Source organism: Lissotriton vulgaris, chromosome 6 (genome assembly GCF_964263255.1).
Source record: "Lissotriton vulgaris chromosome 6, aLisVul1.2, whole genome shotgun sequence".
Taxonomy (NCBI): Eukaryota; Metazoa; Chordata; class Amphibia; order Caudata; family Salamandridae; genus Lissotriton; species Lissotriton vulgaris.
This window is the reverse complement of record NC_141694.1, coordinates 41,477,555-41,501,906: the sequence shown is the minus strand read 5'-3', so window position 1 is coordinate 41,501,906 and position 24,352 is coordinate 41,477,555.

Below are 24,352 nucleotides of genomic sequence, written 5' to 3'. Positions count from 1 at the left end.
TCAGCCCAGCGGCAGGGTCCCAGATGATCCGCTCGGGCCTGCCTGCAGCTGCGGCCCAACCTTCCGATCAAACCGGAAGTTCCTATTAGCCGGATCGGGGCATCCACTGCAGGCCCTGGCTTAAGGGCCCACACTGGGCAGCACGAAGCCGGCCCCCACAACGCCTCTGCGGGGGCCGCTCACAGTTCTGGAACGGCAGCCGAGATCTCACGACACCTCCAGCCCCGGGGGACGCACTCCAGACAACAGGATGTAGGAGCAGGATTGATTAGGGGCTCAGTGAACACGGAGCTCCGAGACTACGCAGCCATCTCGGCTCCCGCTTGGCCACGCCCCACTCTTTGCCAGCCTTGATGACTTAATGTTTTCTCCTGACACCGAGAATAACTTTTGAAATTATCACACAGCATTCTTTTGGAACTCTGAAATTTGACCTTCACTTTTACAAAACAAAAGCTTCCAAAGTTTGAAAATCTATTTCCACTACAGATTTATTTGAATCTGCTTAAAGTAGAACTATTCTTAGAGAACAAGAATTTTCTGACTACTTCCTAGAAGAAATATTGACCAACTACACAAATAAGACTAGCTTATATATTCTGTTATGGGATGGTCTCAACCATTTTTCTGTATCTAGAGCCATTTTATAAATGTAAAATTTGTGATACTTTCGGTTAGCATTATATCATATCATATGCTTACAATGAAATCATTGCCTTTAAATGCGTACTGTACAAAATGCTCATTTTTTCCGTGTGCAACCATTTCAAATGCATTTTTTATGATTTTTTGGGGGTTGTACACACATGCTCTAGATTATATATTTAAGTGCTTGAACTTAGATGAACATGATAACGTGGAGTGGGTGTTATGTATCATTTTAGGACCCTGTTGTAATTTTCCCGATTCATGCCCTTATATAGGTATAAATCACCATATCCTTATATAGGCATAAAAATCATAACCATATTTAGGCATAGCTCATGCAGTCCAAATACGGCAGGGCTACTTCCACTAGTTCCGAAAATCTACAACGATTTCTTGGAAAACTCAGCTTCAGCAGCTAGGGACTTTCCCTTGCTTGAGAACTGACTTGTCCAAGAACTCATGGAGTTTTCAAAGAACTGAGACTCTTTGATGACGTTATTATGTCCACCTTTACATCAAACTTGGCAACTTCAAGGTATAAATATGCCCACACTTGCCTTAGTTTGGAGCAGTTCGACTATCTACTTGCCAGACGCATCCTGCTACAGGAAGCCGACCCTCCAGCAGAGGCACTGAGAGAGACGCTGTCTTTTCTCCTGCCGAGAAATCCAGCTCCAGTGTTTCCAAGCTACCCTTGTGGGTTGTTGGGAAATTGAGTCCCTAGACTGACCTTCTCCATTCTAAACTAAGGTACGGAGCTGATTAGACCCTAAGAGAAATCTTGGCCAGATTCTTGGCAAAAGAGTACTACATTTATGCTACACCCCAATTACTTCTTCCCTCGTACTAAGCTTAGGTTAGGGACACTGTGGTAGGCGTATTTTAGAAGCACCAGTTGAATACTTTTAGCCTCTGCTATTTATGTATGTTTTTATCTATGATTTAGGAACCATACAATGCTCATACAGTATTATTTTATCCTACTCTTTATACTGTATGCATTATATTTCACAACCAGTTTTACGATTGTAGCAGTTGAGAAAGAAGACGGTTCAATAAATCCTTTTTTGAAAACGCCCGTCTATCTATTTCTCTGCAACTGGTGAAACGTAGCATGCACAATTGACTGAGTGAAATATATATCTATTGTTTCCATGACTCTGAAGATCAGTTTTATCTTGGGGAAACAAAGCTGTCATGTTTATACGGTTGTCAGAAAGTAATCCCTTCTTGTGAATTAGAGAAAGTGACCTATAGTTGGCACTCACAATTAAGTCTAATATATTCGATAGAGACCTAGTCGACCTCAGTCCTACGTCTAAACTATAGGATATATTATTCCAATGCGCAGAGCCTATTGGTAATATAGGAACTACACTACACATTTTGAATGTCACGCAGGACTATTGCAAAGCAAACTGACTAACAACCACGAACCTCGAAAAAACAAGGACCATGACGGTTAGCAAAAAGAGGAAAACGCTGCAGCTTGGTTCTGGGGCAGGACCCGTGTTGAAGACATGTCTTAATATAAATATCTTGGTGTGAAGATAAACAAAGGTGGCCCCTTTGCTGCACAGAAAAACAGCATCAAATGTAAAGGCCATGCCTTGGCAATCTCTTTAAAAGCACTAAACTGCAAGATAAATTGCCCTTCGATCCTGCCTTGGCACAAGTGGAACGTGTCAAACCTTCTGCCAACAATTGCCTATGGCAGCTAAGCGCAGAGAGGAAGAGATGCAAAAACACTTGACAACACTATTACAGCTTCATATAGGGTTATTCTTGGTCTGCCCAAATATACCTCACAAGCCCAAATCAGGCTAAAGTTTGGTATACAGAAACAGTCTTTGGCAAGACAGGGGGCATACATTATCACCTGGGACAAAGTGTGGATATCCGAACAAGGAATCCTAAATGAATACCTGTGAAAGGAGCTATAACAACGAGCCGCCTCACCCGCTGTCAAATACCTCAAAAGTAGTCTTACCATTGTGGGGCTAAACCAGCTCTGGAACACTCCTACAAATAACATCACATTTAAAAAATTGGTCTGGAAGACGGTCAAACATCTTTCGTGGATCGAGGACAAGGCATCTCTCTCGAAAAGGTCACATGGATGGATGACTCTGAACACCTCGGAAAACCTCGGGAAACCTCATCAGGAATCCTTGTCACGCCACGGACCTCCGCATCACCTAAATCCAGCCTGCTGAGCCGCTGCTGCTCGCCGGACCCGCTGCGCGGGTCCCGCTTCGCGGACTCAAGCGGCTGTGGGACATCTGCTAGGGGCTTCGTGTGGACACCGGCAGGGCTGCGAGGGTAGAGCGGGTGGACTCAAACTCCCAGGAGTCCCCGCGCGCCCGTTGTCAGCTGGGCTCCTCTCCCTGCCGGCCCCGCCTCCAACACAGCACCACTTAAGCGCCTCCAGCCCACACAGGAGTGGAAAACCTCATCAGGAATCCTTGTCACGCCACGGACCTCCGCATCACCTAAATCCAGCCTGCTGAGCCGCTGCTGCTCGCCGGACCCGCTGCGCGGGTCCCGCTTCGCGGACTCAAGCGGCTGTGGGACATCTGCTAGGGGCTTCGTGTGGACACCGGCAGGGCTGCGAGGGTAGAGCGGGTGGACTCAAACTCCCAGGAGTCCCCGCGCGCCCGTTGTCAGCTGGGCTCCTCTCCCTGCCGGCCCCGCCTCCAACACAGCACCACTTAAGCGCCTCCAGCCCACACAGGAGTGGAAAACCTCATCAGGAATCCTTGTCACGCCACGGACCTCCGCATCACCTAAATCCAGCCTGCTGAGCCGCTGCTGCTCTCCGGACCCGCTGCGCGGGTCCCGCTTCGCGGACTCAAGCGGCTGTGGGACATCTGCTAGGGGCTTCGTGTGGACACCGGCAGGGCTGCGAGGGTAGAGCGGGTGGACTCAAACTCCCAGGAGTCCCCGCGCGCCCGTTGTCAGCTGGGCTCCTCTCCCTGCCGGCCCCGCCTCCAACACAGCACCACTTAAGCGCCTCCAGCCCACACAGGAGTGGAAAACCTCATCAGGAATCCTTGTCACGCCACGGACCTCGCATCACCTAAATCCAGCCTGCTGAGCCGCTGCTGCTCGCCGGACCCGCTGCGCGGGTCCCGCTTCGCGGACTCAAGCGGCTGTGGGACATCTGCTAGGGGCTTCGTGTGGACACCGGCAGGGCTGCGAGGGTAGAGCGGGTGGACTCAAACTCCCAGGAGTCCCCGCGCGCCCGTTGTCAGCTGGGCTCCTCTCCCTGCCGGCCCCGCCTCCAACACAGCACCACTTAAGCGCCTCCAGCCCACACAGGAGTGGAAAACCTCATCAGGAATCCTTGTCACGCCACGGACCTCCGCATCACCTAAATCTAGCCTGCTGAGCCGCTGCTGCTCTCCGGACCCGCTGCGCGGGTCCCGCTTCGCGGACTCAAGCGGCTGTGGGACATCTGCTAGGGGCTTCGTGTGGACACCGGCAGGGCTGCGAGGGTAGAGCGGGTGGACTCAAACTCCCAGGAGTCCCCGCGCGCCCGTTGTCAGCTGGGCTCCTCTCCCTGCCGGCCCCGCCTCCAACACAGCACCACTTAAGCGCCTCCAGCCCACACAGGAGTGGAAAACCTCATCAGGAATCCTTGTCACGCCACGGACCTCCGCATCACCTAAATCCAGCCTGCTGAGCCGCTGCTGCTCGCCGGACCCGCTGCGCGGGTCCCGCTTCGCGGACTCAAGCGGCTGTGGGACATCTGCTAGGGGCTTCGTGTGGACACCGGCAGGGCTGCGAGGGTAGAGCGGGTGGACTCAAACTCCCAGGAGTCCCCGCGCGCCCGTTGTCAGCTGGGCTCCTCTCCCTGCCGGCCACGCCCCCTAGGCCACCCTTGTGCTTCTTTAAGAGGAGCAGTCTTTCCCGCTGCGCGGGAGGGCGCCGGGAGAAGCCCGGGACAAGGGCGGGACCGTTTGAGGCCGTTCGAGGACTAAGAGGACTGGCCTGGCCCACCCCCCTTGGTTCTTTCCATCGTTATCGTGCCTGGACCTTGAGTTTAGTGAGTACCATACAGAAATCATAACTGTTACACATTATGAGTACTCGGGGGAGTCGCAGTAAGACTGCGCGGGGTTTAACTAAGCCAAATGGTACCTTGGACGATTTCCTTGTAAAAACAAATTTGGCAATAGATGCCGAAATCACAAAAATGCAGAAGAGGGTTTCAATTGAGTTAGACGCTGCGCGCAGACTCTCCCAAACATTTGCTAATTCTAAAAAATCTTCCCTGGGAAACATAGCGTCTGCTGCATCTCCCCAACAGGCTGCACGCCCCCCCCCCCTTTGTTGATTCTCGCCGATGTTCATCACTCCCCCCCTTCTTCCTCTCCACTACCATTAGATTCTTCCTTTATCTTCTCACCCATGACCTCCAAACCTAGTGAGGGCCAACCGCCTACTGAACAGGGTAACCCTACCACTTTGCCGGACACAACTGCCCCTTCCTTTTCTGTAGCAAAAAGTACAAACCCAGGTCGCCAAGGGCTGAAAAAGAAAAACAATGCAAAATCTGCTTATGCTCGTAAGAAAGCCAAAATTGCAAGGCAGCAGTTTTTCAACCATAGAAGAACTCTACCCAACACAGGGGATTCTAAACAAACATCACCTCCAGCTACCCAGCCAACAGGGGGTGATAGCAATCTCACTTATTTTAACTCCACTACTGCCCCTGTTGTAGAGAATCCTACCATCCTTGTCGATAACTTAACAATGGGAAGGCAAAATGAGATAGGGAGGGACATGGATAAAGCGGGTGATGATGAAGATTTTCTCCAAACAGTCTGGGTCACTTTAAAACAACTATTGACACCTTTTGAACTCAGACTGTCACGTATTGAGAATCACCTTCTTGAAATGGATAAAACCTTAGTATCCCTGGCCACGCTTAGCCTAAAACAGTTGGAAGCAACACATCCCCATATTACTGAGGGTCCCCCCCAGGTTAGTAATGTTGGCATTCAACCTGCTCCAGTCTCTAACACTGGCATCAAAGCAGCTTCAGCGTCTAAGGAGGCCCCCCCCGTCCCTTTAATTTTGCCCTCACCTTTACCCCCCCCCCCCATTACCCAAACCTACTCCAATTCCCAAACCCAGGACAATTGCAAATGTCGCTGCCAATCCACCAAAAATAGAGAAAAAACCTCCCAAAAAACATGTCCAGCCCAAATCTTCTTCTAGAGCTGACCAGAAGGCGAGCAACCCTATCACTCCTTTCTTAGAGCGCATACCTAATTCACACCAAAACCACCAGAACTTTCACGGAGGCTATATTGATCTCCCCCCTGAGGCTGGGCCCTACGTTGTTATCTTGGCTGGGGTACCTCCGCTTGACCCTGACATTGTGGAAACCCAGTGGTCCTTAAAAAACAAAGTGATCTACTGGTTAAATGTCAACAGGCAGCTCCCTCACACCAACAGGAGTAGGGTCCTAATGGTCAGGAGAGTCCCATGGGTGGGCCGTACTTACAAAGGTATAGAGACAAAATATCGACTCCAAAATATCGACTGGACATAATATCGAGTTTTTAATATAGACTGGACAAAATATCGACTGGACATAATATCGACTACAAAAATATCGTTTTTCAGGTAAGTGAAGTAATATCGACTGTATAAAATATAGATAGCAAAAATATCGATTTTTTAATAATATATAATATTTTATAGTGTATTTTTATGTAATAATATGTGTGAATAGTGTGTATTAATGTTATAAAATATTTTATTACATGAATTTTGTTTTTATAATAATTGCGTAATGTAATTCTGTAGCGGGTTGTGGGTTTATAGGGGAATAGGGTGGGAAGTAATTTAATAATAATTAATTAATTAATATATGTTTGTTAATATTTTTAATTAATAATTAATTGATAATTAATTAATATTAATTAGTTAATTAATTAATATAATTTTGAACATATTTTGTATTAGTAAATAATTGTTAATTAATTAATTGTAATTAGTTAATTACATTAATTAGAGTACATTTTTAATATATATAATTTTGTGTAATTTTTAAGTAATTAATTTTGAAAAAATAATATTAATTATTAAAATAATTACAGCTAATGTTATAATATATTTACTTTATTGTTATTGTTAATTAATAATTAATTGCTAATTAAATAATATTGATAAATTTTGGGTAAAGGAGCATTTTTAGGGTTCAGGGTCAGTTTTCAGTTCATGGGTAAAGGGGTATTTTTAGGGTTCAGGGTCAGTTTTCAGTTCATGGGTAAAGGGGTATTTTTAGGGTTCAGGGTCAGTTTTCAGTTCATGGGTAAAGGGGTATTTTTAGGGTTCAGGGTCAGTTTTCAGTTCATGGGTAAAGGGGTATTTTTAGGGTTCAGGGTCAGTTTTCAGTTCATGGGTAAAGGGGTATTTTTAGGGTTCAGGGTCAGTTTTCAGTTCATGGGTAAAGGGGCATCACCTAAATCCAGCCTGCTGAGCCGCTGCTGCTCGCCGGACCCGCTGCGCGGGTCCCGCTTCGCGGACTCAAGCGGCTGTGGGACATCTGCTAGGGGCTTCGTGTGGACACCGGCAGGGCTGCGAGGGTAGAGCGGGTGGACTCAAACTCCCAGGAGTCCCCGCGCGCCCGTTGTCAGCTGGGCTCCTCTCCCTGCCGGCCCCGCCTCCAACACAGCACCACTTAAGCGCCTCCAGCCCACACAGGAGTGGAAAACCTCATCAGGAATCCTTGTCACGCCACGGACCTCCGCATCACCTAAATCCAGCCTGCTGAGCCGCTGCTGCTCTCCGGACCCGCTGCGCGGGTCCCGCTTCGCGGACTCAAGCGGCTGTGGGACATCTGCTAGGGGCTTCGTGTGGACACCGGCAGGGCTGCGAGGGTAGAGCGGGTGGACTCAAACTCCCAGGAGTCCCCGCGCGCCCGTTGTCAGCTGGGCTCCTCTCCCTGCCGGCCCCGCCTCCAACACAGCACCACTTAAGCGCCTCCAGCCCACACAGGAGTGGAAAACCTCATCAGGAATCCTTGTCACGCCACGGACCTCGCATCACCTAAATCCAGCCTGCTGAGCCGCTGCTGCTCGCCGGACCCGCTGCGCGGGTCCCGCTTCGCGGACTCAAGCGGCTGTGGGACATCTGCTAGGGGCTTCGTGTGGACACCGGCAGGGCTGCGAGGGTAGAGCGGGTGAACTCAAACTCCCAGGAGTCCCCGCGCGCCCGTTGTCAGCTGGGCTCCTCTCCCTGCCGGCCCGCCTCCAACACAGCACCACTTAAGCGCCTCCAGCCCACACAGGAGTGGAAAACCTCATCAGGAATCCTTGTCACGCCACGGACCTCCGCATCACCTAAATCCAGCCTGCTGAGCCGCTGCTGCTCTCCGGACCCGCTGCGCGGGTCCCGCTTCGCGGACTCAAGCGGCTGTGGGACATCTGCTAGGGGCTTCGTGTGGACACCGGCAGGGCTGCGAGGGTAGAGCGGGTGGACTCAAACTCCCAGGAGTCCCCGCGCGCCCGTTGTCAGCTGGGCTCCTCTCCCTGCCGGCCCCGCCTCCAACACAGCACCACTTAAGCGCCTCCAGCCCACACAGGAGTGGAAAACCTCATCAGGAATCCTTGTCACGCCACGGACCTCCGCATCACCTAAATCCAGCCTGCTGCGCCGCTGCTGCTCGCCGGACCCGCTGCGCGGGTCCCGCTTCGCGGACTCAAGCGGCTGTGGGACATCTGCTAGGGGCTTCGTGTGGACACCGGCAGGGCTGCGAGGGTAGAGCGGGTGGACTCAAACTCCCAGGAGTCCCCGCGCGCCCGTTGTCAGCTGGGCTCCTCTCCCTGCCGGCCACGCCCCCTAGGCCACCCTTGTGCTTCTTTAAGAGGAGCAGTCTTTCCCGCTGCGCGGGAGGGCGCCGGGAGAAGCCCGGGACAAGGGCGGGACCGTTTGAGGCCGTTCGAGGACTAAGAGGACTGGCCTGGCCCACCCCCCTTGGTTCTTTCCATCGTTATCGTGCCTGGACCTTGAGTTTAGTGAGTACCATACAGAAATCATAACTGTTACACATTATGAGTACTCGGGGGAGTCGCAGTAAGACTGCGCGGGATTTAACTAAGCCAAATGGTACCTTGGACGATTTCCTTGTAAAAACAAATTTGGCAATAGATGCCGAAATCACAAAAATGCAGAAGAGGGTTTCAATTGAGTTAGACGCTGCGCGCAGACTCTCCCAAACATTTGCTAATTCTAAAAAATCTTCCCTGGGAAACATAGCGTCTGCTGCATCTCCCCAACAGGCTGCACGCCCCCCCCCCTTTGTTGATTCTCGCCGATGTTCATCACTCCCCCCCTTCTTCCTCTCCACTACCATTAGATTCTTCCTTTATCTTCTCACCCATGACCTCCAAACCTAGTGAGGGCCAACCGCCTACTGAACAGGGTAACCCTACCACTTTGCCGGACACAACTGCCCCTTCCTTTTCTGTAGCAAAAAGTACAAACCCAGGTCGCCAAGGGCTGAAAAAGAAAAACAATGCAAAATCTGCTTATGCTCGTAAGAAAGCCAAAATTGCAAGGCAGCAGTTTTTCAACCATAGAAGAACTCTACCCAACACAGGGGATTCTAAACAAACATCACCTCCAGCTACCCAGCCAACAGGGGGTGATAGCAATCTCACTTATTTTAACTCCACTACTGCCCCTGTTGTAGAGAATCCTACCATCCTTGTCGATAACTTAACAATGGGAAGGCAAAATGAGATAGGGAGGGACATGGATAAAGCGGGTGATGATGAAGATTTTCTCCAAACAGTCTGGGTCACTTTAAAACAACTATTGACACCTTTTGAACTCAGACTGTCACGTATTGAGAATCACCTTCTTGAAATGGATAAAACCTTAGTATCCCTGGCCACGCTTAGCCTAAAACAGTTGGAAGCAACACATCCCCATATTACTGAGGGTCCCCCCCAGGTTAGTAATGTTGGCATTCAACCTGCTCCAGTCTCTAACACTGGCATCAAAGCAGCTTCAGCGTCTAAGGAGGCCCCCCCCGTCCCTTTAATTTTGCCCTCACCTTTACCCCCCCCATTACCCAAACCTACTCCAATTCCCAAACCCAGGACAATTGCAAATGTCGCTGCCAATCCACCAAAAATAGAGAAAAAACCTCCCAAAAAACATGTCCAGCCCAAATCTTCTTCTAGAGCTGACCAGAAGGCGAGCAACCCTATCACTCCTTTCTTAGAGCGCATACCTAATTCACACCAAAACCACCAGAACTTTCACGGAGGCTATATTGATCTCCCCCCTGAGGCTGGGCCCTACGTTGTTATCTTGGCTGGGGTACCTCCGCTTGACCCTGACATTGTGGAAACCCAGTGGTCCTTAAAAAACAAAGTGATCTACTGGTTAAATGTCAACAGGCAGCTCCCTCACACCAACAGGAGTAGGGTCCTAATGGTCAGGAGAGTCCCATGGGTGGGCCGTACTTACAAAGGTATAGAGACAAAATATCGACTCCAAAATATCGACTGGACATAATATCGAGTTTTTAATATAGACTGGACAAAATATCGACTGGACATAATATCGACTACAAAAATATCGTTTTTCAGGTAAGTGAAGTAATATCGACTGTATAAAATATAGATAGCAAAAATATCGATTTTTTAATAATATATAATATTTTATAGTGTATTTTTATGTAATAATATGTGTGAATAGTGTGTATTAATGTTATAAAATATTTTATTACATGAATTTTGTTTTTATAATAATTGCGTAATGTAATTCTGTAGCGGGTTGTGGGTTTATAGGGGAATAGGGTGGGAAGTAATTTAATAATAATTAATTATTAATATATGTTTGTTAATATTTTTAATTAATAATTAATTGATAATTAATTAATATTAATTAGTTAATTAATTAATATAATTTTGAACATATTTTGTATTAGTAAATAATTGTTAATTAATTAATTGTAATTAGTTAATTACATTAATTAGAGTACATTTTTAATATATATAATTTTGTGTAATTTTTAAGTAATTAATTTTGAAAAAATAATATTAATTATTAAAATAATTACAGCTAATGTTATAATATATTTACTTTATTGTTATTGTTAATTAATAATTAATTGCTAATTAAATAATATTGATAAATTTTGGGTAAAGGAGCATTTTTAGGGTTCAGGGTCAGTTTTCAGTTCATGGGTAAAGGGGTATTTTTAGGGTTCAGGGTCAGTTTTCAGTTCATGGGTAAAGGGGTATTTTTAGGGTTCAGGGTCAGTTTTCAGTTCATGGGTAAAGGGGTATTTTTAGGGTTCAGGGTCAGTTTTCAGTTCATGGGTAAAGGGGTATTTTTAGGGTTCAGGGTCAGTTTTCAGTTCATGGGTAAAGGGGTATTTTTAGGGTTCAGGGTCAGTTTTCAGTTCATGGGTAAAGGGGTATTTTTAGGGTTCAGGGTCAGTTTTCAGTTCATGGGTAAAGGGGCATTTTTAGGGTTCAGGGTCAGTTTTCAGTTTTTGGGTAAAGGGGCATTTTTAGGGTTCAGGGTCAGTTTTCAGTTTTTGGGTAAAGGGGTATTTTTAGGGTTCAGGGTCAGTTTTGGGTTTTTGGGTAAAGGGGTATTTTTAGGGTTCAGGGTCAGTTTTGGGTTTTTGGGTAAAGGGGTATTTTTAGGGTTCAGGGTCAATAAATAAGATTTTAAAAAATTATTTTTATTATTTTCATTTATTATTTAATTATTATAATTTAATTTAAGTCGTTTTAAGTATATTTTAGTAATTAAAATTTAATATTAATTTAATTTAACACTGTTTTTAATAAAGTCGATATTTTTTACATCTATATTTTTGTTAACGATATTTTGTACTCGATATTTTTGTACTTACCTGTTTGTAGATACAAACTCGATATTTTGACTGTCGATATTTTGTCCACGATATTTTGGCAACTCGATATTTTGTCCGTCGATATTATTTCAGTGATCCCTTACAAATCGATACCAGGAGACTGCATCGTGGTGTCATTTGCAGACCCTCATACAGCCCATCTCATCACCACATGGGACCCATACGCGACTGAACAAGCCATTGTCACTAAACCCCTTACCTTTTTTTACCCTCCAAAACAGGTAGTAGAGTGTCCTGGGGCCTGGACCACAGCCCACAATCATAGATGGAAGGGGCAGGGGCAGGGATGGCAACCCACTAACAATTGGTGGGAAGAAGTACCCACTATGAACAGGTTTGGATGCCTAGATCAGGTGGATTGACTGGGAACCATCGATCCCCCACCCCGGCCAAGTGACCAAAATCGCGCAATGATTGCCAGTAGTAGCGATACTTCACCACTCATTGTTAACAACTTGACCCATTTGGTGGTGGAACAACCCTGCCCTGTCCAGCACCCCCTCCCAGTGCGAGCTACACAACACCTAGATAGGGTACATTTCCAAGTTCCGGTAGACGTAACGGATAACGTGGGCCAAACACATCAGGAAGTTAGCGAACTAAAGCACTCACTTTTATCCTGGAATGTAGCAGGCCTGGGCAATAAGATCATGCACACACCTTGGCTGGAGACCGTGCAGAAACATGGCATACTTTGCCTGCAAGAAACTTGGCTTGCAGAGGAAAGGCATATTATGGGGTATCGAACATTCCATTCACCCGCTGCTCCCTCTCCTCAGGGTCGCAATAAAGGGGGTCTGTGCATATACATCTCGAATGTAGGGGATATAAAGGTACATAACTTCTACTCCGACCAATATTTCCAAATCCTTTCTTTTAAATGGGGCACCACACAAAAGGTCATACTGGTGAACTTTTATAACAATATGCCAGTAAGTGAAATGGAACTCATTTTGAATAAAATGTCAAACCACATCCATAAAGTGAGAGATCAAAACACGGGAGACCATATAGTTCTCTGGGTGGGAGACTTCAATTGTGCCATCTGCCCGTTTTCTGAGTTAGGTTTGTGCGGCCTTGCAGATCGTGAGGAGGATGGCCCTTTCCACTTCTCACACACCAATCTGGGGTCTCTCCTTAACAGTATCATATTTTCTTTTGATCTCACCTTCATTAATCAGACATGCTCTCCCCCAGTTCCCTTTGCCCCAACATATAATGGAAGAGGCTGTGAAACCACAATTGACTTTGCACTGATATCCCCCACTAAACCCAATTTTATAACTTTTTGGGAGATAGGGGATGACCCAATGAGTGACCATTACCCTATTACCTTTGGGGTTAGGCTCTCAGTGGAGAAAGCAAAGGAATCTAGCGGCCCACTTTATCCACTAGAGGTCACCTTAACAAAGATAAATGGCTATGTGTTAAAGTGGGAGAAATTGAACCCCACAATCTTCTTTCATATCCTTATATCATCCTGCTTTGCAGACATATTTGTCTGTTTAGAAGAAGATATTGATCCTAAGGCGATTATGGCAGCTTTTGCTAATATTCAGCAGTACATAAAAGGTGTTCTAACTAAGAGCCACAAAAAGAATGGGAAACACGTATCCGGGTGGTTTGACTGTAGGTGCACAGCTGCTCTAAAGAATTTGAAGAAAGCTTTAAACGCCATTCCGAAAAACAGGGTTCAAATTTCCCAGGCCAGACGAGAGTATAAGAGAGAAATTAATCTCCGGAAAGCAACTATGAAAAGGGAGGCCTGGGAAGCTTTGGGGGAAGCTGCCAGGAATAAGGACACTAACCTCTTCTGGAAAGTGATAAGATCAGTATACAACACAAAAGACACTGACAATTGCATAGATGTAGCAATCACGGCAGAGCTCTGGGTAGAACACTATGGCAAACTCTACACCAACAGCCAGGGGGACAACCAGAATCAACAAAAGGCATTCTTATCCTTGAATAAATTTACGCAGGACTATCAGTTAAGTGATCCCCCAGTCTCCCCATACCCAATCGACTTGGTCTTTACCACCCTAGAAGTTGAAAATGCAATCAGGGAAAGCCCTTCAGGGAAAGCCCCTGGCCCGGACCACACACCAGTGGATGTCTATAAAACAAATCTGGAATTTTGGGCTCCCCTGTTAACTAACGTTTTGAATATGGGAAACAAATGCGGCTTAATTAACACCTGGTCAGACGCTATTGTGGTGCCCATCTTTAAAAAGGGAAATAGGGACGATCCTGCTTGCTACCGTCCTATATCGTTACTGGACGGCCTCATGAAAATCGCAGGTAGGATCGTCCTTAAGAGAATTCAGCACTGGGAGACAGAAAAAAAGGTCATCTCGGAACTCCAATATGGCTTCCGAAAGGGATTGGGCACCCAGGAACAATGTTTAAACCTGTCCTTATTGATGTCAAAATATACTGAGGCCAAAAAAGGGGATCTGTTTGTTACATTTGTTGACCTTAGCTCAGCATTTGATTGTGTGGATCATCTGCAGCTCTGGTCAACATTGGAGCTTATTGGGGTGGATCCTACCATCGTCGTATTTATAAAAGAACTGTACAGAGATGCCGGTGCCAGAGTGAGGTTCGGGACCCAGGGGCAATGTACTCAGAAATTTGCCATAAATAGAGGGGTTAGGCAAGGCTGCATACTTGCGCCCCTTCTATTTAGCTTTTATATCAACTCTATTGTAGAGCATTTAACAAATCTGCCAAGTGACTATCCAGCTGTCAATGGTAGGCCTGTACCCATCCTATTATATGCCGACGACGCGGCAATTATGTCTAGGACTAAGGTAGGGTTGCAGAGAGCGGTAAGAGAATTTTCATCCTACATGGGGAAAAGAAATCTGAAAGTGAACATCTCTAAAACTTTCTCCATGCCATGCACCCAAAAAAGCAAAAGGCCACAATGTTCGATATATCTTGACGAGCAAAGAATTGAGAGTACAGACACTTTTTGTTATCTGGGTGTTGTTTTTGAGAGGAAAGGAGCCTGGAAACATGCAGTATCTGCTAGGAGGCTTGCCTTTACCCGTGCTATTGGGGCCCTGAGAACTTTTGCAGCTAAAATTGGGGGCAAACCAACTGCTGAGATGATACAGATCTACCAAGCCAAGTGTGTAGCGACAGTCACCTATGGAGCAGCCCTATGGGGCTTTGAAGATGTGTCCTCACTCCAAATTTGTGAGAATCTTTTTATTCGCTACTTATTAGGTGTGAGTAAATCTACTTCAACCTTTATTACTCACATTGAGACTGGCCTCAAATACCTTAGCGACACCATAAAGCTATCACCGTGTTTACTTTGGCACAAAATCTGGACCACTAGGGAATGCCAATTTAATAGAGAACTCATCACGGATTGTATGAACTTGGATGCTGCATCCAAAATCAAATGGCTGCGACACGTCCGGTTGATGTTCTCTAAGATTGGACATCCTGAATACTATGATGACCCAGAGTCCTTAGAACATTTGTCTAGGTCAGCTCTCAAAAAACTTTTAATCACACACCTGGAAGGCGTTAGATGGGACACTGAGAAACTCAAAAATACTACCCTGAGTTACCAAATAATCACCCCCATTGAAGGTTTGCAATTGTATCTCAGGACTGAAACTGCACCTTATCCCCGTATGCTTCTTACCAGGCTGCGTTTAGGCACTTTCTTCCGTATGGTCACTCTTCCAAAACAAAATGATTGGACTTCGCCGAACCTAATTTGCCCATGCGATGATCATTCATCACAAAGTAACATTCATATTATGTTCTTCTGCAATCTGTATTCTGCCCCAAGGAAATTGTACCTTTTACCTCTTCTTAAACACTGGGGCGTAAGAACATGTAAAACCGCTTATTTGAACTTACTTCTGTTAGATGAGGTATATGTCATCTTTGTCGTTTCCCGCTTTTTAATGTCAGTGATGAAATACAGAAATTCTATGATGTAAGCCTTACATGTTTAAATTTTATTAGACGCTTCAACATGAGGCCGATTGCCGTAACTTCATCATCAACTTTTTTACATATGGAAAACTGTCTTATAGATTCTTATAAATGTTTCGATGGGGAAAACTTTTTGAATTTGTTGTATAAAATGTACTTGTATGCTTTTATGATTTTATCAGACAAATCGAATAAAGCTAAATTTGAAATTTGAAATTTGACTCTGAACACACATTCAGCGCCTGCAACTCAGAATGATTTTGACCTGGGTTATGGCAAAACTACTAAAATCAAGTTCTTGAAACACAGACTTGGTCTGCTACCCTGTATACAGCACTTCCTGCACTGGCTAAAGGAAAAAACACCTGCTGTATAACTGTAAAGAACTGTTGGAAGAACAAAAACAACTAATAAAACTCTACTTCAATCAGCGAAGGGTACGCACTAGGAGACAAGCAGTGCTGGCCTGTTTTGTCCGAATGACCCACAGTTGAACTTCTGTCTAGTGAAGTTCCTGAGGATAGTGGAAAAAAAACGCCAGCACAATAGTCATGAATCAATCTTAGGATAGTACCCGGGAACAATTGCAATCCTATCATGGGGGCTCAAATAGGGCAGTATCCTCTCATTCACATCAGTCCTGGTACCAAAGCACTTTATAAAGTCTTTAGCACTTTTTGCACGTAGAGGCCCTTTTTTGAAGTCTGTTATAAGAAGAGAGAGGAAGTAGAGGACTGGAACTCAGTACCCTTGACCAATGTTCCCTCTAATTATTCTTCCTCATGTGCGGCAACAGAATGTTTGCGTGCACACGTTTTTAGCTAGCGCGCAACCGAGTGATGAGATGTGCTACTAGGAAAATCGACTAGCTACCACTGGAAGCACTGGCAATGTCAATAGGTCTGGCTTATATATAACGTGCTTTCTTAGTCATTGATGAGTTTAGGTACAGAATAAGTTATCATACATGCATTTTGTTACCCATCCTTGCATTCATGCATTTATTCATCACTGAGTAACTCTTATATTCACTCATTTACACAACCACAATAAAGTCCATGCACAAACTCAGTAACATAAGTATAAAATTAAAAGAATAAAAACAGAAAAAGAAAAAGTAATATCGCCTAAAAATGACAGACATACATATGCAGTAAAAACATTAAACAAGGCAGTAGGTGGTCGTCTTTCAATAGTACTTTATATAGTGCATTGCTTTATGGTTGCATCTCATTACCTCTTAAGATCCAACATGTTGACCATTTTGCAATGTTAAAAGCAACGAAACCCTGTGGACAATATTCTTCCACTGGGGTCAGGTAGATGCAGTGGCTGTACATGTTGCAGTACACTTCAGTGAGCGGCAAGCAAGCAGCTTTAATCATTAAAATAAAGAGAAGAGGGAAAGAAATGAAAGGGTCATGTAACTAGAACATGGAAAACCAAAGGACTGGCCCAGCAGCCACGGCACTGAAATGCACTAATTTTCAGGTGGCTGTGAACATGTGGTCAGACAAATGTCACTCACAGGGCAAGATAGTTAATGACTGAAGTGGTGTATATTCCACTGGTATATATAGTAGTGGCATATGGTTTTTCATTTCAAGATTCTGGCTAAAAACTAAGCCTGTTAAACTTTCTGAAGACATTCTAGAAATAATTATTGCTGTGCAAACCGTGTACCTCTAAGGTTTGTCCAAAGAGTACTAAGTAGAAAGTATTGCCTAAAACGTCATCTGTCAGATTTCATGTAACAAATTACTTCTACGGGCTTTATACAGGGTGCAATAATAATCCACCCATAAAGGCCTAATGATTTTTACAGGTGTGTTTCATAATAAATAAATCAGGCCTACAGCCTATGTCAGAACTTTTCAAAAGGGATAGATCAGACCTATGACATATTAAATAACTTTTCGCAATGAACCAATCAGGTCCATAGAATTTGTCATTGGCTCATCGCTGTAATAGAGGCAGGGTAACTGTACTGTGCATACATTTACTACAAGTCAACTATTAGTTAAATTGCAAATATATACAAAATTAAAGTTGTCTAGAAAATAAAAAATACCCCCCTAAATAGGCCCTAACAAAGATGATTTCAGTGCAAATCTTCTATGCCCACAGTTTATTTGAGTAAGTCGCGAATACTAAAACCCTGGTGTACTACAGTATTCTGTGAAATTCCATGTAAGTACTATAACAATCCCCAGGATAGGCCTATTGGCTTTAACAAATGCTTTCACAATAACCAAAGTAGCCCTACTGCCTTTGTTATATCTTTTTATAATAAACAGATCAGACGTATGTCATCGGACATACCTTTTCCCTGTGAATGTATGAGGTCAATAGTCATTTCTCCTGGCTTCACACCATAACCCGTACAGTGGGCAAAAGTTTATAACCAGTGTGCATAAAGTTATAGAATTATAAATGTGATTAAAACATTTGATTCTCTCTCACAGTAGTCAATTTCATTAGAAATCAGAAAGACCACTGCAAAGGATTCTGGTACTTGAAGTTTTCCTAAGCATTTGCAGACTATAAGCAGGGCCAATGGAATTATGCGATTTTACGGTTGCAGCATTTTCTGCATATTCATAGATTTTCTGTGAAGATGAGTTTTACTGATTATTTTTTTTACTAAGAAAATCTACAGCAGTGAAAATCAGAGGAGTTTTAAATCACACATCAATTTAGGAGGTACCGGGTGGTACCTTGCAGACTTGGTACCTGGCTCCACTGAACCAGCTGCAAAATTTCTATCTATGTGACCCTTTAAACCAAGAGAGGTTTAATCAATGAAAGCACACAGTCCTGTCAGCTAGTGAATTGTAAAACTACCAGCATCCAAAACTGATGGCTCTTACTTAGTTTTGAAGTTTCAGCCTTTGGAATGTTACTGGTGGCTACCACCTGAATGGTGAAAGGGTGCCCCAACTTCCAGAGTATGCTAATTTTGAGAACTGCCACAATTCCCAATGTATCCTTCAGATTGGACCCATGGGCTGCAGTGACTGCACTTGATTGCCCTCCTGCTGCTTATGAACTGCCCTTCACTGATGGTGTTTAAACTTCCTTGATTAGACAAAAACACGTCTTTAAAAATGCATTTAGCAGCACTGCTTAATCATCATGGGGGCCATAGGCTCGAATTAAGCACTTTACAAGTGCAGTGGAACCCTTTGTGATGTGCGGTGCTTGTAGGTCTCTGGGCAGAGAGAAATGCAAGTGTGTGCGCCAGCTCAGGCACCAGTTTAGAGTGAACTATGCCCTTGACCCTTAACAGCATCTGCTGAATCAAAAACAGCTTGGTCCGGTGAACAACTTCTCAGTTGGAATATTGGTTTTGAAAAAAATATATACATTATGAAATATTTTTTAATATCATATGCAGAATAGTTTTAACTTGATGTTCTTTGTATTGCAACGATTTTTATTAACTATGCAATTAAAAATAAACCTGAACTTTGAAACCTAGTTGTCTGCAGGTCACTTGGACCATGATTCTGAGAACAGAGGGTGTTTATCACTCCTTCTGAATTCTATGTGACATTTTATACATATTCTCTTTGGAAAAGTGAAGAAGGTTCACTTTGCATGTCTTTGTCTATGACCATTAAGTATGACCTATATCTCTTACACTCATTATCCACCTATCTCTTCCTTGTTCTATCTATATGTACCTTTTGTTCTGGCTACCCGATCTTTCTGTCTTTACCATATGTCTCTCCCCATCACACCTATAACTATCTGATTTCTAGTTCTACTTCACCTCTCTCATTATACTGTCTCTTTACCTCTCTGTTCTCCTCCTCTTTTTCCCCAGCCCCCAGTTGGCACTCTCTAACTAGAGTGGTGCACACAAAGAAAGAGGGGAGGGGGGACAAGGCGGCAAAAGATACTTACGTTCGGGGAACAGGTCTTACTGTTCTATCCAGAGATTCCAGTCTTACCCTGTCCCCTTGACTTTGTACAAGATTTCTGATTTATGTGATGATCAGAGTCAAGGACATCGCTGGTTGGGAAAGAACTGCTTCTAACACTCTTGCTGCTTTGTTGACTGCAGGTGCCGCTCACCCACCCACTCCAAAGCTCCAGAGCAGCAAGTGGAACAGAAGCAGCACGATGCAAGGAGGGCAAGGACCCTCGTGGGGATGCAAGGAGGGCAGGGACCCTCGCGGGATGCAAGGAGGGCAAGGACCCTCGTGGGGATGCAAGGAGGGCAAGGACCCTCGTGGGGATGCAAGGAGGGCAAGGACCCTCGCGGGGATGCAAGGAGGGCAGGGACCCTCGCGGGGATGCAAGGAGGGCAAGGACTCTCGTGGGGATGCAAGGAAGGCAAGGACCCTCGCGGGGATGCAAGGAGGGCAAGGACCCTCGCGGGGATGCAAGGAGGGCAGGGACCCTCGCGGGGATGCAAGGAGGGCAAGGACCCTCGTGGGGATGCAAGGAGGGCAAGGACCCTCGTGGGGATGCAAGGAGGGCAAGGACCCTCGCGGGGATGCAAGGAGGGCAGGGACCCTCGCGGGGATTCAAGGAGGGCAGGGACCCTCGCGGGGATGCAAGGAGGGCAGGGACCCTCGCGGGGATGCAAGGAGGGCAAGGGCCCTCGTGGGGATGCAAGGAAGGCAAGGACCCTCGCGGGGATGCAAGGAGGGCAAGGACCCTCGCGGGGATGCAAGGAGGGCAGGGACCCTCGTGGGGATTGGTGCAATCTTGCAGACTGGAGGTGCAGGCTCTCACCGGCTCTCATCAGCCTTGATGATTGGAGAGCCGGCGCTTTCCTTTCCTCCTTCTGTTTGCAGATTTTGCAGTCTGGAGAATTGCCTGTAACTCCCAGATTATTCTGGTTGACGAGTGGATTAGCGGATCAGTTACCTGGGAAGTTTTGCAGCACACCCCAGCGCATTGCACAATCTTGTACTGTGAAGTCATTTTTGGCGCGCTTAGTCCTATGTGGTGCCCCATCACAGCGTTTGTGGCAAAGAGCCTGACTCAACAATAAGAGGAGCAGGAGGAGTGTATTGGGAGCTGTGCTTGCTGTGCTCCCCGTGCTTCCCAATCAGCAGAGTGTAGTTTGCGGGAAGGCTCTGGAAGCAGCGGGTGCCAGTGTGGCATCTGTATCCTGCGGTCCTGCAGGACAGCTCTGCCCTCCGCCAGCCCTCGCTATGTTCACCATCCTTCATGGCCCCTGCTCTTCCTTGGGCTCTACCAGCAGTGAAGACCTCTGGTGGATCCGGGGGAGTTGTGTGCTTTGAAGGGAGTCAGGTGCTGCACGGCCACCGGGCTGGGTGGCGTGGGGCTGCGCTCGGGGTGGTCTGTGGCCTCCAGGTGGCTGGCGACCCAGGGCGACTCACAGCTTGTTGACGTGTGTTGTGTAGGTATTTATTTATGCCTTGTGTATTTCTCTACATACATTTTCCTGTGGACTCTTACTCAACACTGTGTTATCCTGAGTATAACAAATTCTACAGAAAGCAATAAACGATTAGGAACAAAAACGAAAAGGGCACCTAAGTGCCACCCAAGGTTACTTAAGGAAGACATTTAAGGAGACTGTAGTGGGGTGGAAACAGGAACTCGCGGAGGCGTCACTTTTAATCCAGAAGGGTTTATTAGAATAAACCAAGCAAGCATACAAAGAAGAAGGAGCCCACGGCAGGAGCAGTAGCACCACAAGGAAACAAGCAGCAACCGCCGGGGCTAGGGGAGAACATAGCATGAACTTTCGAAAGATTAAAGGAACAGTGAGCAACTTACCACAGAAACTCGTCGAGAAGTTGCCCTCCCTGATTGTGAATGGAGGGAACAGCGTGTAACGTCTAGGAAAGGTAAACCATGGCAAGACATAAAAATGCAGTTTAGTGACCAGGCCCAGATGCTGCATCAGACAAGTTGGACTCAGATCCGTTAGCGGAGAACATTAGACTAACAGGAGAAGGGCCTTATGGGAAACGCCCGAGCAGGGTCCTTGGATCTGGGATCTATTTTTTTTTTTTTTTTTTATTAGCAGGTTTTTCCCATATTTTACATTACAAACAGGGCACGACAATAGCATTTACTTTACAAGTATCTAATCATAAAAACAAAGAAAGAAAAAAAGAGAAATTAGGCAAAGAATACAATGTTTTGTACATTCAATAAATAACAAAAATTCGTAGATTTTTTTTAATCCTGTTCCTTCTAACAAAGATGTCCAACTACGTTCTTTAATCCAGACTCTCCTCTTTCCATCGCATAAGAGGTCCCCAGATCTGTTTACCAGTTTTCCTACGCCTTTTCCCCTTTCTTGCGTAAATTTCTATCTCCAAGTTATAGATTGAAAGCAATTTTGCCAGCCATTGATGGTATGATGGAGCTTTAGGGTCCAGCCATGCCGATGCAATGGTGAGTCTTAATACTGCCATAGCCATAAACAAAAAGTATTCCCATATCTCACCAGCTCTACAGCTACTCTGCTGTTGTTCCTCCCCTTCTTCTTTTACCCCCAAGAGTATAATTGAAGTTGTAATAATCAGATCTATTCCTAGATTTTGAAAAAAAGCCTCAATACTTTTTGTCAGTGATTGTAAATGAGGGCATGTTGCAAAGATATGTAGTAAGTCTGCATCGGAGTCCCCACACCTGAAACAAGTAGTTCCCGTTGTGCCGCCCCACTGAGCAATTTTTGCGGGTGTATGATATAAATGAAATAATGTTTTATAGTGCTGTGCCTGTAGGGGCGCTGAGCACAACAGTGTACGCCCCATTTCTAAGGAAGTATCAAAAGTTTCCTCGTTAATGTTCAAGCTAAGTTTCCACTTGCTTGCCCATTTCTCTATATCGTCCTCTCTTGAGGCCAATAATTCTGCATACAATCTCTTGATGGTACAATCCTCCCCTGCCTGTATCACTTCCATAATTTCATTTTTATTAAATCCTAGCAGGCCACCCTTCTTATCGTGCAAAAAGCTCCTAATTTGTAAATATTTGAAAAATTGCCTTCTATCCAATGCAAATTTAGCTTGTAATTCCGAAAACTGGTAAACTCCTTGTTGTCCCATGATATCACCAACCTTTCTAAGTCCTTTTCGTTCCCATTCTCTCAATATACTCCCCGAAGTAATTTCCTCAGACAAATTCGGATTTCCTTTCAATCTTGTATAGGCATTGTATCGACCTAACCCAAATTTTTTTGTAAAAGCTTTCCATACTGTATATGCGGCAGTGAGTGTCTTGAATCGTGTTCTCTTGTAGTAACTGGGTTCATTGAACCTCAACAAAGCATTTTCCGCTTCTGGTCCTAACAACAAACCATATATTGCCAGTGAACCTAGCTCATTCCCTACTTCATATTCTCCCCCTCCCATCAAACCCAACATATTCTGAAAGACTGCTGCCCAGTAATAAAACCTTAAATCTGGCAATGCCCATCCACCCCTTTCCCTTGACAAAACCATGAACCTGAGTGCTCTCCTGGTTTTCCCCTTTGACCATATAAACCTATTAATCATATTTTCTATTCTCTTAAAGATACTGCTCTCAAAAAGTAAAGGGATAGCTCTAAAAAAAATACAAAAATTTTGGCAACACCAGCATTTTTATCACATTAGTCCGCCCCAGGATTGTTAAGTGCAAATTGTCTATCCTATCTAAGTCCTTTCGTACCTTATTTATTAGAGGATTTATATTTGTTTCTACTAAGGTATCTAATTCCGCCGATATGGTCACCCCTAGATATACTCCAGACTTAATTACTCGCCCATCTATACATGGGGTGTGGGAGTTCTTAATAATCTGCGTTTTAGTAATGTTAAGTTTATAACCTGAAATTTTTCCAAATTCCATGGCTTCCGCTTCTACTTGGGGTATAGCCTCCGTTGGGTCTGGTGTAATAACTGCAACATCATCGGCATATGCCAATATTTTACAGTGGCCCATCCGAGTAAGTAAGGGTTTTATTAAGAGACTTGCTTCTATTTTTCGAATTAAAGGATCCATATACATTGCGAATAGCAATGGGGAGCAAGGACAACCCTGTCTTGTACCTCTCCTTATCGCAAACTGTGTGGTAACCCCCGCATTCACCCTAACCGAAGCCACAGGGTTTACATATAGCGCTTGTACTGCCTTAAGAAAGCCCTTTTTAACTCCTACCCTTTCCAGTGTGAACCACAGATAGTCCCAGGAGACCCGATCAAATGCTTTTTCTGCATCTAGTAGTATAATTGCTATCGGGTCCCCTGAGACTGTTGCAGCATCAAGCAATGTAATCACTTTACGCGTGTGGTGGGTGGTACCTCTCCCAGGTATGAAACCATGCTGATTTTTGCTCACCACTCTGTCTATAATCCTGGCATATCTTGTCGCTAATGCCTTAGAGAAGATTTTTGTATCCGTGTTCATTAATGTGATGGGTCTGTATGAGCCAGGTTCTTCTGGGGGTTTCCCTTTTTTTAAAATTATAACTATCTCGGCAGCACCCCAGGTCTTAGGTATTGAGTCCCCGCTTTGTGCTTTTAACATTGTCAGAAGCATATCTATTTTTAAAACCTCCCAGAACACTTTGTAAAACTCTATTGGAATCATATCCGGGCCAGCTGCTTTTCCAGATGGTAGGTTTGCTACAGCATTTCTTATTTCTTCCTCCACAAAGGACTCATCTAACCCATCTGCTTCCTCGTCCGTAAATCTAGCCATGGGAATGTCATGTAAATAATCCCTAATTTTCCCAAGATCAGTCTTTATCGGCTCCTCATATAACTCCTCATAGAAAAATCTAAAGACTTCCCTAATTTTTCCCGTCTCTACATGTATCACTCCAGAGGGATCCTTAATCTC